Source organism: Myotis daubentonii, chromosome 4 (genome assembly GCF_963259705.1).
Source record: "Myotis daubentonii chromosome 4, mMyoDau2.1, whole genome shotgun sequence".
In the NCBI taxonomy this organism is placed as follows: domain Eukaryota; kingdom Metazoa; phylum Chordata; class Mammalia; order Chiroptera; family Vespertilionidae; genus Myotis; species Myotis daubentonii.
Window position 1 is genome coordinate 42,953,765 of NC_081843.1, and position 12,586 is coordinate 42,966,350.

Consider the following 12,586-nt stretch of genomic DNA (forward strand, 5'->3'; position numbering starts at 1 on the left):
GCCAACTCCAGGAAAGTGTAATCACAGGAAGGCAGAGGGGAAGCCGGTAAGTCCGAAGTTCCTGCAGAGCCAAAGACTCCATCCGCAGCTTTCCTGTCAACATTTCAGACATTGGAGGGGAGAGGCACTACTTTTAAATACGGAGGGAAAAGATTTGTCAAAAAGGGAACCTCTGAATCTCCCTAAGAGCTCTTTCAGGTGGAAACTGTTTTATGGGAGGAGGGAGACCACGTGCGCTGCTCCTGCGGTTTCCTGGGAAGGCCTGTTTAGGCTGGAGGCAGACAGGGGCACTTGAACACGTCAGGGAAAGCTTTCATGTGTGCATTTCTTTTAACGTGAATCCACTAACCCTCGTATGTTTTCAATCATTTTGCTGGCCACTATTGGAATTATCATTTCATTTTCTATGCACACTTTTTTTTTCTTTTTGTTAATGTCTTCTCTCTGTCAGGAACCCCGCATGTTCAATCTTTTAGGCCAGGACTGAACAATGCAAAGGGAAGTGAACATTTAACAACTTTTCTCCTACTTGGTGTCAATCATCCATTCATTTTTACAATTTAAAACAAACAGCGATAGTAACGCCATTAAAGCAAGGGGGGAAGAAAAAGAACCAAGAAAAGAGTGGGGTGTGGTGAACAACCTTAAAAGAGGTATTCCTGGGAGAAGAATGGTCATAGTGCCATAAAACTAGACCAGGATGTCTATTTCAAATAGCTTCAATCAGCTGTCGCTGACCTCCCCTGATAACTCAGGCTGAAAGGTACCCACTGAACTACACAACTCAATAGCAAAAGAGCTTACAGAGGAAGTGTAACAGTTGGTTAGAAGGGGAAAAACATTTCTAACATTAACTATTATTGCATGAGTCTTAACAAAAGAGATATTGAAACTAAAATGGAAGTCATGCCCTAGCCAGTTTTGCTCAGTGGATAGAGCATCTACCTGCATACTGAAGGATCCCGGGTTTGATTCCAGTCAAGGGCACGTACCTTCGTTGCAGGCTTGGACCCTGGCCCTGGTTGGGGAGTGTGCAGGAAGCAATCAATCCATGTGTCTCTCTGTCTCTCCCCACCCCCCACCCTACTCTCTCTAAAAATCAATGGAAAAATATCCTGGGGTGAGAATTAACAAAAACAACAAAAAATGTTTTTTAAAAAAATGGAAGTCACTACTAGCAGTTTTACAAAAGATCAGAAACACACTGCATTTGGTCATTTCTTATATTAATCCCACAATACATACTAAGTACTAATAGTGTGAAATTATAGTTGTGCAATATTATTTACAGGAGAGTTAGGAGAACATGATTGAAGGACATAGCTTTTTGAAAATGTGATGTGAAATACATATTAGTAAGTGATAATTCTGGGCAATAGGCCCCTTTGAAATTCTAATGATGGCTATGATCATCTCCTCAGAAAAATACACATGTATGTAGAATTATGGATAAAATTTTGAATGATTGGTAGACTCTGTAAAACTCATCCATTAACCCCAGGAAGTGAGCTGTTGGGCATTAGTCAGAGACAATTTTTTTTTCCCAAATAGATGCTCCTTTATATAAGGAGCCATTTGGGACTATTTAAATGCCTCAAGAACTTACGAAATACACCACTTCTGGCTTTAGGGTTATCTTAAGTCTTGCTTTGTTTAAAACAGTCCCTTATCATACCCATTGTCATTTATTCTCTAAACTGTTCCTGTTTAGTCAATAAATTATATAATCACTCTACTTCCAATCCTTTTTATAAAAACATCAATTAATAAAATATAAGCAATCAAGAGATTTAAACAACAAAAAGGCTCAGAAATATTGAAGCTGTGGACTATAAGACTGCCAATGAATTCATTTAAATATATAACAAGGCAAGATTACTATAATTTCTACAGTCATCAAGAAATTATGGTTAGAGAAGAGAATATAAAAGAAACACACCTTGACCAATAAAAATGCTTATAAAAAATGATAAGGAAAGGAGAAGTGCAAAGATTCTAATGATACTAAGTTCTTTAGACCTCTCATGGCCATCAGTCAATTAAAAGAATATAAAATTAAAACATGGAGTTAAATGTTTTCAAGTACTTTAATAATTTATTTTTTAACTTTAGTGGGTCCTTTAAAAACTAATATTTTTAGTAAAGAAATATTTTTCTGAGGTTCTGCAATATCATCAATTATACTGGTTTCTTTTTGTCAAATTCAAGTAAGATGAAATATAATCTCTATTAATAATAACTTGGATACAATGAGCTCACTTCTATGAAAATATCTGTCTATCTATTATTTATATACTAGAGGCCTGATGCTTGAAATCTGTGCAAGAGTAGGCCTTCCTTCCCCTGGCTGCCAACACCGGCTTCCTTCTGGTACCTGGGACCCGGGCTTCCCTCACAGCCTTGGCTTCATCCAGAAGGTCATCTGGAAGGACGTCCGGTCTAATTAGCATATTACACTTCAATTATTAGAGATGTTTGTCTACACAGACCTGTATTTGGAATGATATTCAAACTAATTTGGGGGTAGTTTTATGCTAATTTTTATACTTTCCTAATGGCTTAAGTTTTTGTAATGAATTTGTGTCATTTTTATAAGAATAATTTTTTAAAGTGAACTCGAGTCAAAACTGAAGCAACGCTTAACAGAAAAATCAGGTGGAGCCCAAGTAACTTTCTGAAAATTCCTTGAATAACTGATAAAAGATGATAGTCAGGGCTTTGTATAATAATACAGTTTAGTATCAAATTAGTAGTTGAAATGAGAAATAATATTAGGGATGAATACAGCTTTGCATAGCATAAAATAACAGTACAATGCAAAATGAAAATACTTATAGTATCTTAAATTATATTACCAGTATTCCAGTATACTATTTTATTGTGTCAACCAACTGTGCATAGCTGAATATGCATCAGTTAAATGCTTGCATGATGCAACTCACCTGAAGTCCTAGAATTCTGCTCCATTACTTTAAAAAGCAGTAACAAGGGCCTGGAAAAATAATCTGAGGACAGGACTGTTTCTACCATAAGATAATCTAAATATAGTCCTTCTAGACATTTTAATTTTGTTCAGGCTTGTTTTCTTGGCTTGGTTGCATTAGTCAAAAATAAATTCACAAATAACTAAATGGGACCATATGGTATTAGCCAGCATGTGTTGAAAGTGACAGCCAAAAGATAATTTGGCTGGATTGAACCATCCCTTGGGTCCTGTGTTGCCCATTGTGGCCAGACTGACAAATCACTAGAAATCTTCAGCCTCCCACCTGCCCCCCTCCCCTCTGCACTTGACTATGTTCTCCGCAAACTTGGTCTGTCTGATGTGACACCAGGAATTTCTGTGGTTCCCCATGGCTACAGAATAAAGGCCAAATACTTTATACTGAGTTCATTCATGCCCAACCTTAGCCCCATGAAACAGGTCTGCTAGCCACACCGAACTCAGCTCCATTCCCCAAGTGAGAGGCCACAGTCCTCAACTTTGCTGTCTCCATGATTTTACTCATCTGTTCCTTCTAGCAACAAGCATTTAAATTGAATATAGCACCTGCATTATGCTGGAGGTTATGGGGAAACCCAATCCTTAGCTTTCCTTAGTAATAAATGCAAACAAATAAACTACTAATTCAGAAGGCAACATTTGTAAGTGCCCTGATAGGGTGACAGAGTGCTATGGGAGGCAGAAGAAGGAAAAGGGGGAATTGTTTTGACCAGAAGACAGTGAGGAGGGTGATATTCGAAGTGGCTGTATTGAGTCGGTAGAACTGTATTGATGTGGCGAGTACTCCCTCAAGCAAACATCATGATCTATTCAGCAACTGTTCAATAGTACTCTAGTATGCTAAAATGAAAGTTATATAGTCCGTAGTGAAAAAACTGGTTAGAGGAAGGGTGGAAGCAAGAATCAGTCTGTTCAATATAGGACTGAAACAGGAGCGGTCAGACCTTGAGAGCGTAGTCAGTGTTGTCACCTTTCCTGTGTCCTCCAAGCTTCCCACCTTGGTGCTGGTCCATCCTCATGTCATTAGAAGCTAGCCATGGCTCAGGGGCTGGGTAGGGATTTGTACTAGAAGCAAGTACTTTCTATGACAAGATAGCAGCAGAACCACGCTAGGGTATTGTGCTGTTGTGGGAGTCAGGCAGAGAGAGGGCAATGAAAAAAGTAATGCAAAGTGTCTTGATCTTGTTGAGACCTGAGTTCAAGGATGAGGACTTAATACCCATGAGATGGAATCAGATCAAGAAAGAAGCTTGAGGCAATTTATAATTTCCATATACTAAAACATCTTGATTCTCCCATATTGAGGAAATACAACCTCATTCTGCCTGCACTGAAAGAGACTGAAGAACTCTCAAGTGATAATAATAATAATAATGCAACGTGAAACATTGTGAATAGATAAACAAAGCGTAATACCACCATCCAATGGACCATTGCTCAGCAGTAAAGAAAAAACTGCTGTCATTTGCACCAACATGGACGAAACTCAGAACCATCATGCTGATCAAAGCAAGACACAAAGAGTACATTACTGCCTGATTCCATTTAGATAAAATCCGAACTAAGCTATGATGATTAAAAGTCAAATCAGGGGTTGCCTGGAAGCTGGAGGTGGAAGGAGGAACAAAAGGGATAAGGAAGCTTTGTGGGTGATGAAATGTTCTATATCTTGATTATGGTGGTGATATAACAGGTATATAAAGTTGTCAAAACCTATTGAATTGCCTGTGTTTAATGGATGCAGTTTAGTGTTTGTAATATTAATCCTCAATAAAGCAGATTAACCACCACCCCATCAGACCTGGCTTAGTGAAGTACTTTGCATTGCCATGGTCCTACAATGCAGTCAAAGTCAGCAGCACACATTGTCAGGTGAAATTCCACTGTCAGATGAATTTGAGTGGCTTTTGCCAGGAACTGGAGAATATTTTTAAGTGGTTTAAATTCTAAACCTTTAACTTGTCTCTCAAGAAAATTTTCCAGTTGAAAAAATTTAAAAAAAAGGGGGGGGGTGGATACTAAAGAAAATGAGAAAATGTTTTATTTGATTGAGAATTTTCCCCCTAGGACATTAACATTTTTTTGTCAGAGAAAGTACATGAGGCCACAATGCCATCCACACACAGTCCCATCCAGCAGAGATGGATCTGTTTGAGAAGCAGGCCTGTTCCTCTGTGCCCGGGTGCGTGGCATCTGGTCTGGTGGAGACATAACCAACACCAGCTTCTCATCTTTCAGGAAGAGGAACTTCATGGCCCTTTAGTTTATGAGTGTGTGTGTGTGTGTGTGTGTGTGTGTGTGTGTGTACTAAAGACATAAAAGGTTAGTCACTTCCTTCAGTCAATTCCAGACATATTGAAAGGCTCCCTTTGCCTCAAACTGGTCATTCCTTTATAGTATTTTCTTCCGTTTTGTATTTGACCTCCCTCCAGCCCCAAGTGGTCATCTTAGGCTCGTTCCCCTCAGGAAGAGAGCACTGAGAGCTTTGGCTGGAGAAGGTCCTAAGTACAATCACATATCTGCTCCCCCTGGTGCACAGAGGGAGCCTCCACGTTCTCTCACTGGGAGGCGGTGATTGGCTGCATTTATTTGCTGTCAGTAACGCAGTCCGCCTGTTCTTTTTGAGGAGGTCATTTTAGTGGGCTGTGCCCAAACAGCCATATCAAAATGTAAAAGGTGCCTTTTTTATTACCAAATATGTATGCAAATGAATACCTGGCACTTTCCCCAAGTAACATGTTTCACACATTACTTGGAAAGGAATAAACAAAAATGCAGAAAGTTTAATGGTCTCTCTTTCTCCTTTTTAGTTTTCATCATAACAATTCCTGCATCAAAATCACCATATGCCCCTTGTTCATTTGGGGACATTCGTTTAACCTAAGAGTCAAAGAGAAATCAAGGAACCCAGAGGTGAGAAAGCATCTTGAAAGGGAACAGTCCGATTGGCTTTAACCATGACTTGGAGTAAATTAAAGGTGCTCCACCTTAACACAGCTTTCAAACCCTCTGGTTGTGATCATTCATCTGCATGGTACAAGTCACAAGATGCAAATCTTGAAAATGGTGCCCATGGGAGAGATCCACATGGCAGTCTATACCCCACGCCCAGACTCCACCTGATCCCACCCTGTGTGTTAGTGGCACTTTGTTCCTCAGATGGAGCATGACTGGGAACGAGCGCAGTATGGCCAGTCTGTAAATATCTGGACTTAATAAGATATTTTTCAACTGCACAGAAGCCAATAAAGCAGTGGGATTCTAAACGCTGATACTCAAGTTGCACTGGGAGCAGAAAGAACTCAGAGACATCTGCTGAAAACACAGCTGAGTGTGATTCGGGGGTTTGAGACCTGCTCTAAATGGAAATGCATCTACAGGAAAGGCCGTCTCCAGGGACAATGGCGGCCCACCTGCTGTGGCTCAGAAGGAATTATCTGGTTGCAGGCAATGTTCCAGGCGCTGTGCTAGGTTCAGAACTGAGAACTGGCCCTCACAGTGGGAATAACCACACCTAACTCACCACCTTTACTCAGGAACTATTTACTTTTTCCTCAGCTCTTTCTCTGGGACAGTAAGTCAGGTAGACGGGTGCCTGTGTGGCAGCCACAGAGCCCGTTCCACCTGAAATCAGCCAAGGCGCCAGGGCAGGGTGAGAAAGGGACCCGCTGAGTGGAGGAAGCATCTTCTTGACTTCTCTGCCCATCGGTATGTTTGAACTCAGATGGATTAGTTCTGAAAACTACCCTCCAAATGTGGAACCTCTCTAGGCTCCTGGATTTTTTTGTGGGCTTTTTGTGGACCTGTAAAATTCTTAGAAGGTTTGGCTTCCAGATGTCTGACCCACAAGAATGGCCTCACTGTTTTTGGAGACTCCCACAGGTGATCCAAATGGGGGCTGGCAGCTGGGGTGAGTTACCCTATGCTCAGGTATGAAGTGTGTGTGTGCCAGTGGTCCCTGCACATGACTATCACATAATGGTGTGGGTCCCTTCATGGGTCCCTTATGACCCAGCTTGTCCTATTTAGAGCATTTCACCCATGTCACCCACCAGAGCTATCTCCCTTCTGCCTTATACTCTGGGATATAATTGTAAACTAATGGACCAAAAGCCTTTTTAGCAAACAGACAGGCATGTTTTCCTTGACCAGCACAATATTCTTAACATTTTTATATGTGAATATCTTTAGGTGGGACTTTATCTCAAGGATACTACAGGGTCCACCATTCTCTATTGCCTAACATGTAGCCTGCCTACCCCGGAAAGCATTTGAGCTTGTGACTTTGAGCAGCCAGTTTTCCCACTCTTTCTTCCTACTCATCTCCCCAATAAAAGTGTTTACCTTATATCTCATTTGTAAGAAATGACCCAAACTTATGGTTAATTTTCATGAATGTGTCAATGGCTAAAGAGGGTGTATTACCTATCTAGGGAATTTGTAGCTGCTATCTCCTATAGAGTCAGTGATATGCATAAAAACAAACAAACAAAAAACCAACCAAAAAACCCCCAAAACAGAATCTCTGACTGTGGAATTAAAACAGTTTGCCAGATAGTAGGTGAGGTTTTATAGAAAAAAAAAGTATGCAGTGGGACATTAGAGACAGTCACACTGAAAATTCCCCTTTCTTTGAATTTCAGCACTTGGACAATTACAACAGAGCTTGACAGGAGCCTTGGTGCCTATCCTTAGGCAACAGAAGTGCCTACTTTAAGCGTTAAGACTGATTTCCGAAGCCATGTGCATACAGTAACCATTGATTCCTCCAGTTTTTTACTTGCTGGCGGATTGTTTTGCTCCCATGACTCCTAGCTGGACCCCAGGCTGTCAAAAACAGGGTCCTTCCTGCTAGGGCCTGAGGGACATATGTGACTGTGCAGCTGTAGGAATGGATGTCATTGCATGTGTTGTTCTCTCCGTGTGACAATATTAACCATAAAGAATTTGGGCCTGGGCCTGGCCAGTGTGGCTCAGTTGGTTGGAGCATTATTGTCCCATACACCAAAAGGTTGTGGAATCTATTCCCAGTCAGGTTGTGGGTTCCATTCCCTGTCGGTTGGGGTGCATGCAGACCAAATGATCTCTCTCTCTCTCCTTCCCCTCTCTCTAAAATCAGTAAACAAATCCTCTGGTGAGGATTTAAAAAAAAAAAGAATTTTGGCCTGAGCTGCTGTTTTAGATTTTCCACACTGTTGATCTCTTCCATTAGGCCAAATAATTGAAATGTCTGTGGTAAGTACACAGGGCATACCATAGAATGCAGAAAGTTTGGATGAGGAACTAAGAGGAAAAGTGTTCCTCCCCATATTTGAGGCAAAAGAGTAAAACCTCTTTTAGAAATCTTTGTGAATACTCCAATATTGAAAATGTCTGACCAAATAGCAACTAACAATTAGCCAGTGCTCTCTAAGTGCCGGGCACTGTACTAAGCACTTACCATGCTTTATCTCTATAATTCTCATATCCCTTGGGCAAGACTCAGTGCCCCTGTTTTACAAACCAGGAAACTGAGGCACAGAGGTTAGTAAGTGGTGAGACTGGTTTTCATTCAGACAGGGGGTCTTTGGTCACTGCCACTGTGAGCAGGGCAGGAAGGAGCTGATGAGTGATGACTTCCCAGGTGCCATGTCAGGCCCTTTCTTTCATTTTAACCTCTCACAGTGGGGAAACTGAGGCTGGGGAAGTTATGTAATTTGCTCAAAGATATGTGGTTTCATTGGGCATCTATTACCTGAATCCAGGTGTGTCTGATTCCAGCTGCTTCTAGGAACAGGGGGGAAGGTCATCAATGGTCAGCGGAGTATCATGCTCTAGGTCTTATGTGTCCACACAGTCAGCCATTGGGTGGGATTTGAGAGAAACCAGCAAAATTCCCACGTTGCTCTCTCTCCATTACCTCAAAAGTTCATTCCACTGGGTTCAACACATCCCTCTCTTTATCCTCTTTGAGGATATAGAGATGCAAATATTCCTATGAGATTTTTCTATGAAGGAGTTTATCAGATTTTCCCAGCCTGCTTCCAACCATAAAAAGGATGAGGTTGGTGTGTGTGTGTGTGGGGGGGGGGGGGGGGATGAAGGGGGGAGTACAGAGGTGCTAAAAGATAAAGGAGATCAGAATACCAGGCCAGGCCATGGAAGACTCACTCCCAAAGTCAGAATTTTGCCTGCGGCCATTTAAAGCTCAATTTCAACAAACTTGACTGAGAATGAATGTATAAATTTCCATTCCCCCAGGCACGTCCTACACATGCAGACAAAGTATAAACAGCATTTGAATATATAGGAGTAACCAGCATAGCTCAATCTCAAACCTCAACAATTGCAGAGCTTGATTGTCTAGAAACCACTGGTATTTCACATTTACTTCTGGGGTTTTCAAACAATCATACTCAAATGTCACATCTGGAAGGATCATTGTTTGAAATGAAATTGTTTTTGGAAATCACTGGATGCCACGTAAAAGAATTTTTCCAATCTAACCTATTGGCCAACTATTAGAGAGTCCATTACCTATGATGTGGAGTCTTGTTTTGCTTCTTTAACAAGAAAGACTTGGTCATTCATTTGGAAATGCTATTAATATTCAAGAACCTTCATGTACTTTATTTTTAAAAATAAACTGTTGATATTTTGAATATATGCTTGCATTTTAGTTCTTTAATTGCTCAGCCTGAGATACAAAGCTGGAAAATCTAAGTCAAAGAACAAATTCCAAATAAGATTCTCTGTGTCTGAAGGAAATAGGGTTTCTTAGCTGACGTTTTTTTTTTCTTTTGTTATCTGAGGGGGAAAAAACCTGTTTTGTGATCACTTAGAATGATATTGATTGGAAGATAGGGTATTTAAATAAATCTCTCGACAAATTCTTGTAAGAATCACTTTTCTTGAAAAACATGGACAGAGGATGGACCTGATGTTTGGTTTCTCTGTGTGGGACCAGGCCTGACCCTCCTGGGCAGATGGCTTCCAGGTCACAGGGTAAAATGAAGTAACAAAGGAGCAACGGGGGCAACACCAGAAAACCACACGCTGAGATGACCACTCAGGTTTTCCAGCTGCTATAGCTACAGGGGGGAAAAGGAGGCGGGGATTTCAAATGCCTGATTTGCTTACAACTTATATGCCAAAGGGCCCCCAGCTCAGGGGACAGGCAGAGGAAAGAAATTTTCGAATCAAAGAAAGAAAGCAAGGACAGGCCAAAAGAATTCTAACACCAGAAGATAGTTTTTTTTCCTTATCAGAATTGTTGACCCCAGTCCTTCCCCCTCCTCTCCCTGTCCCTCTGCCTCTGATTCCCTGAATCTTTAGTGATATTTCTGTGTTTTCAACTTCTCCGCTTAAACAAAGGTAGCTTGGGATGTGAGAGCTTCTTGGGGAACTTAAGTGACAGGACCAAAGCATATGAGCTGGTGCCTGGAGCAGGGGTAGTGGAAACTTACAGAGTTCCTGGATTTATTAGGCCTGGCTTCAATTTGTAAGACATTTCTTACAGAGAAGACAGCATCATAGAGGTAGCATTTGAAAGAGACAGTGGATGTAAGGAGGAGGTGAATCACATAATGTAAAGGGGAAACAAGAGATGGCATCCTAAGTCAAATCCTCTCAATGCTCCACCTGGTTGTGAAACTGAACTTGAACTTCACATTATCTGTGAGAGGCTAGTCACAGGAACAGCCACCTCAGTTTCAATAGGAATTTCTTCAAGGTTGTGTCGCACTACTTTTAGAGAAGTTCTAAGAATTTTGGGTGAGATTTTAGTTGTTGACCTTGAAATTCAGATTTCTAAAAATGATATCTATCCACTCAGTCATGACAGAAAGGTGTGCTAGACATCCATCACTAGACAATATGGGCATCTATGTATGTGGGGCTGAAAGCAGGGAGATACAGGTGGCAGGGAAAAGTATTATCCTCCAAATTTTTATATTAAGAAGCTATATAGCCCTAGCCAGTTTGGCTCAGTGGATAGAGCATAGGCCTGTGGACTGAAGGGTCCCAGGTTCGATTCCAGTCAAGGGCATGTGCCTGGGTTGCCAGCTTGATCCCCAGTGGGGGGCATGCAGGAGGCAGCCAATCAATGATTCTCTCTCATCATTGATGTCTCTCTCTCTCTCTCTCTCTCTCTCTCTCTTCCTCTCTGAAATCAATAAAAATATATATTTTTTAAAAGAGAAGCTATACAACAATTTTGCAAAGGATGCTGTTGCTCTAAAATTTGTAACCCCCCCTCCCCCCAACACACACATATTCCACGCACAATATACAAGATGGGGCAAAAGTAGGCTCATAGTTATTCATATGGAAAATAATACAATTAATAAATAGTAATGTAAGAATAAACTATGTTTTGTATACTCACAACTGTAAACCTACTGTTGCCTCACCCTATATATATAGTACACGGATTCCTTTGGGTTGGTTTTGAGGAACAACAGTGCAGAAGAGAACTTGTCTTATTACCTTAAAGTGGTTCTTAGTACACCTGGGAGCTGTGGGATCCTAAAATGCTGCCCTGATGTGCGGGCATGCTTGGCACCAAGGAAAGATGACGTGGCACATGGGGTTGGATATTAGTGGTCCAGCTGCCAGCATCATCAGGGGGCAGTTTGTGAGGTCGAGGCTGGCTTTTATGACATCAGCAGCGCTGGGGAGGTGAACTAGGGCGACTGAAGATAATGATAAGGGTGGAAACCCCTAGAAGAATCCCACTGAATGTTCTAACATCTTCAAAGAGTTCCAACTCATTCTTGTGTTTGGGAATCATAGAGGCAAATGGTTCTATGAACCTTAGCCTTGATTTCAGGAACTCAGTGTAACTGAAAGTATGAAGAGACAAAGGACTAAGTAGCTTCTTAAAATGAACTTTTTCTCTCTCGTTATACCTCTTTCTCTCTCATGTGATAGGCTTGATCAGCTTGCCTGGTATTCCATTGAGAAGATAAAAGCTAACAGACTATCGCTCCTTCATCTTTCCATTAGCACCTCCAAACTTACCTCCATTTGCAGCCAACCTCATCCTGAAATGAAAAAGTGCCCACTTTGAACTGGGATCTCACCCCTGGGGACCATTTCTCCTTCAGGTTTTACACGTACCCTTACCATTCTGCTTCTTCAACCTTCCTCCCTCCACTGGATCACAATCCTCAACATTCAAATATAGTCTGGAAGCTCCTATCTTTTAAAGAAACTTCTCTTAAGCCCATTATCTATTTCTAGCCGACCCATTATTTCTCTCCTAATCACCAAAGCCAAACTTCTAAAACCACATCCTGTCTTTATCAACCATGCACTCGGCAACCCCCACCACTACACTGGATGTGTTCATTCCAAGGTTATCGAACGAAATCCGCATTGCCAAATCAGAGAGATATTCTGGCCCTCATCCTGTTCAACCTCGGCCTTCCACTGTTTTCCACCCCCTATTCTTGGCTTTTCCTCTGGTCTCAGCCTCTGTGGCACCACGCTCTGGTCTTTTCTCTAGTGTCTCCAGGCACTCATCCTCCAGCTCCTTCCCTTCAGATCCCCAAATAAGGTAATGCCACTGAGCTCCGCCCTGGGTCTATGAGTTTAAATATA